Source organism: Lepidochelys kempii, chromosome 28, assembly GCF_965140265.1.
Source record: "Lepidochelys kempii isolate rLepKem1 chromosome 28, rLepKem1.hap2, whole genome shotgun sequence".
Taxonomy (NCBI): domain Eukaryota; kingdom Metazoa; phylum Chordata; order Testudines; family Cheloniidae; genus Lepidochelys; species Lepidochelys kempii.
This window is the reverse complement of record NC_133283.1, coordinates 2477576-2482115: the sequence shown is the minus strand read 5'-3', so window position 1 is coordinate 2482115 and position 4540 is coordinate 2477576. Positions and strand designations below refer to the sequence as shown.

General features: G+C 45.0%; 2 non-coding genes across 2 annotated transcripts; one reads left to right on the top strand and one right to left on the bottom strand.

The window, feature by feature from the left end:
* Window positions 1-407: 407 nt before the first annotated feature.
* On the top strand, window positions 408-481 carry TRNAT-UGU (transfer RNA threonine (anticodon UGU)). Its single transcript has one exon. It is a non-coding gene; the product is annotated as a tRNA-Thr (tRNA).
* Window positions 482-2268: 1787 nt separating this feature from the next.
* On the bottom strand, window positions 2269-2353 carry TRNAS-UGA (transfer RNA serine (anticodon UGA)). The gene has a single exon. It is a non-coding gene; the product is annotated as a tRNA-Ser (tRNA).
* Window positions 2354-4540: the final 2187 nt, after the last annotated feature.

The following is a 4540-nucleotide window of genomic DNA, read 5'->3' as shown; positions in this document are numbered from 1 at the left end:
GTCTGCTAGGCTCGTCTTTTTGTATCTCTTCTCATAAAAAGAAAAGACCTCACAGCACAATCCTTGTAAGTGCTCATTCAGGACGGAGAGAGCTTCCTTGTGGCGAAGTCTTGGAAAGTGGCAAATGCTAAGTCTGAAGCTGATGGAAAGGTACCATGACTCAGAGTTGAGTTGAAGTTGCTGTGACTGAAACCCAAAGCACTAACCACTCTAGGATCACAGCAGCTTGTGGGAGAAGCGCATGTTAGAAGCCCTCTGTCAACTCAGCTGTGGCTTTCCATGCACAGAGAGCCAGCCCGCTCAAGGTCTGCAAGTTTTATGGGAAATGTGGAACGTCTGTACTTTGGCATAGGAAGGTGTTGTCTTGGACCATCAAGGGGAACAGTTGCAAATAGATAGTTGAGGAAGGCACCATGGCTTAGTAGGTTAAAGCACCTGTCTTGTAAACAGGAGATCCTGGGTTCAACTCCCAGTAGTGCCTTGTTGTACAGCTTTTGTCTCCTCTGCTCATGTTTTCCTCTGTCTTAGGAAACAGAAGAGACCTCCCTTGGCAATGTAAGTAATTGCTTCCTAAGGAAAAGGCTTCTTTGCAGACAAGCATTGGAGAGAATCAAATCACCAGCCTGGAGTTGATGAAAAGGCTATTGGTGTTGGGAAGGAGGTTGCTTTGACTGCAATTGCTATGACACCAGAGCTTGTGTCCCATGCCCATGCAATTCACTAGAAATGTCTATGCACAGAGACCCTTCTAGAGGGTTCCCTGTAGGGCTTGCAGGAAATGGAGAATTACTGTCCTTTCACCTTTCATTTTATTGTTGATGAAAGATGGAGCAGTTACGGGAGAAGTCCCAGAGAGTGGCACCGTGGCAGAGCTTGCCAATAAACCTGCTGGATAAAGAGCAAATTCAGGATCCAGCATCCAGTGCTGCCTTGCTGAACGTGCCTCCTCTTGTCACCTTTTGGTCAATGTTTTTCGTTAACGGAGAAACCCGCCTTTGACTAGCCATACCCATGCTTGCAAAAGGAACAGGTCTTTTTGCTGACAAGTGTTGAAAGGAGGCATCGGATGAACATGGAAACAAGGTAAAGGTTGCTGTAACTCATCTTGCAGGCACGGCTGTTGAATCTGGGCTGCCTCTTACAATACTGTGCTAGTGACAAGTAGCAAAACCCCTCCAGGTGCTGTGATCACTTGGCCAACAACATGCCGTGACACACTATGGACACACTATGGTCCATGTTAAAGAGCTTTCCCTCAACCCTCCCGCTTCCCTGGTTCTTGTCAAGCAAGCAGCAAAAGGCTAGAAGACCAAAGCACAGACAATGCGATGTTTATTGGGGTTAGTTTCCAAGCAATCATATTTCGGAGCCCTTCACACCCGTTGGGCTTATCTCTATACACCAATAGAGTCTGTTCTCCAGTGTTCCCTTCCAAGCTGTCATGCCACAGAGCATTTACCCTGTATCCCCCTTCCCAGCTCTGACGCCGCAGAGCCTTGCCTGTGTCCCTGTTTCCCATCCCCCCCTTAGCAAGCATGATTCCAGTTTCCCCTCCACTTCCTGTTTGACCCCAGTTTATATAATTATATTCTCAGCTATACTTAACCAATCATTTTACTGAAATTTAACTAACCAATCCTAACATATTGTAACATAATTCTCTAACCAATTATATCCCACTACCTTAATTAACTTACATCTAGCAAAATTAATTATACAGCAGACAGAAACAATTAGCGAACCAGACAGATTAACAATAGAAAACTGGGGGGCATAAAGATAAAACATACAGAAATGAGGGTTTCACAACCACAACCATTGATAAGTGATTTCTTGCCAGACAGGATGCTGGCAAACTAAGTTTTCTTTAACCATCTTAAGATCCGTTTCTTTATCTAGTGGTGATGGGCACTGTCTGGACAGGATCTTCTTCCTGACCCTCAATACCACCTTATTTCAGTGTGTCTGGTTTGGGATGTGACAATGTGACCGTACGCCTCCCAGCTTATAGCTGCCCCTGTTGCTTGGCCAAAGGGCTTAGCCTAAGAACAAGGCCTCCAACTATCCTAGTGAGAGCAGGCCCATACACAGGTGGACTGTGATTTTGATTTTTCGTTTTTATACCCCTGTAACTAGCTAAGTGATAAAAATACACCTAAGTGCTATAGCAGTCTCACATGTAGATAGAGCGAGGCCAGAGCTGGCTCCGGTTCGCACTGTGGATGCTCACACACAAAAACAACAGCGATGACAACACGCTAACGTTTCTGTAGTTGACAGGATTTGAACCTGCGTGGGGGGACCCCCACAAGGGATTTCAAATCCATCACCTTAATCACTCGGCCACAACTACTTGATGGACAGCTGCTTAGCTACACTATGATTCTGTTCTCACAGAATTGTCCCTTCAAATTGCTTGCTCAGACCAGCTTCCCCAGCACAAGTGTGTCCATGGCGGAACAGCGAGAATTTCTGCCCATTTCTCTTCCGGCTGGAGCATGATCGGAGTATGTTTGTGGTTAATGACTTTGCAATAGATTGTTGTTCATTCCCCACTTCGACAAGTCAGACAGTCCCTTTCCTATTCAAATCTCCAGCACATCGCTTCAAGAGCAGGGGTCAGGATTTCTCTGGGGCACTGTCAGGGATGCAGGTAGCTACATCCCCTCTGTCTGACTATTGCCACTGCAGGAGACAAGGTTTCAATGGAATTGAATGCCCTGGCTCAGACAAGAGACACAGGGAGGTTTTACTGTTCATGGATCTGTGCAAAGGAAATTGTGTCCTGCTTTGAATTGAATTGAATTGTGTCCTGCTGGGAATTGGTCCTGCTTTGAGCAGGGGGTTGGACTAGATGACCTTCTGGGGTCCCTTCCAACCCTGATATTCTATGATTCTATGATTCTATGTGTCTCTGTGTAAAATTGAGGAGGGAAATGAAACATTCACGTGGCGGCCCAATGCCCTAAGGAATGTGGGTGAAGGACTCGGGCTGAGAAATGATTTAATGGGTTTGTATCAATTTCTTGCCCTGATTAAAAACTATGGCTAAAAGGCAGCCGTTGTTGTTAGTACTTGTACCTGTGTAGGGACACCCGGGTGGATGTCAAGTCCATTGCCTTAACCAGGGGTAGTCGATTATTTTATCAAGGTCCAAATTTCTTGGTCAAGGTATAGTCATGGTCTAGATTCCAGAGAAAATAATACACTGATGATAATAAGTATAGAAAAAATTTTGCAATCACTATGGGCATAACTGTGATGATTGTAAAAAGAAAAGGAGTACTTGTGGCACCTTAGAGACTAACCAATTTATTTGAACATAAGCTTTCGTGAGCTACAGCTCACTTCATCGGATGCATACTGTGGAAAGTTTAGAAGATCTTATATACACACAAAGCATAAAAAAATACCTCCTGCCACCCCACTCTCCTGCTGGTAATAGCTTATCTAAAGTGATCACTCTCCTTACAATGTGTATGATTATCAAGTTGGGCCATTTCCAGCACAAATCCAGGTTTTCTCACCACCACCCCCCACACACAAAAACTCACTCTCCTGCTGGTAATAGCTTATCTGAAGTGACCACTCTCCTTACAATGTGTATGATAATCAAGGTGGGCCATTTCCAGCACAAATCCAGGTTTTCTCACCACCACCCCCCCACACACAAAAACTCACTCTCCTGATGGTAATAGCTTATCCAAAGTGATCACTCTCATTACATTGTGTATGATAATCAAGATGGGCCATTTCCAGCACAAATCCAGGGTTTAACAAGAACGTCTGGAGGGGGGCAGGGGTAGGAAAAATCAAGGGGAAATAGGTTACCTTGCATAATGACTAAACCACTCCCAGTCTCTAGTCAAGCCTAAGTTAATTGTATCCAATTTGCAAATGAATTCCAATTCAGCAGTTTCTCGCTGGAGTCTGGATTTGAAGGTTTTTTGTTGTAAAATAGCGACTTTCATGTCTGTAATCGCGTGACCAGAGAGATTGAAGTGTTCTCCGACTGGTTTATGAATGTTATAATTCTTGACATCTGATTTGTGTCCATTTACTCTTTTACGTAGAGACTGTCCACTTTGACCAATGTACATGGCAGAGGGGCATTGCTAATGGCATATGGCATTATCACATTGGTGGATGTGCAGATGAAGGAGTCTCTGATAGTGTGGCTGATGTTCTTAGGCCCTGTGATGGTGTCCCCTGAATAGATATGTGGGCACAGTTGGCAACGGGCTTTGTTGCAAGGATAGGTTCCTGGGTTAGTGGTTCCGTTGTGTGGTATGTGGTGGCTGGTGAGTATTTGCTTCAGGTTGGGGGGCTGTCTGTAGGCAAGGACTGGCCTGTCTCCCAAGATTTGTGAGAGTGTTGGGTCATCCTTCAGGATAGGTTGTAGATCCTTAATAATGCGTTGGAGGGGTTTTAGTTGGGGGCTGAAGGTGACGGCTAGTGGCGTTCTGTTATTTTCTTTGTTAGGCCTGTCCTGTAGTAGGTGACTTCCGGAAACTCTTCTGGCTCTATCAAACTGTTTCTT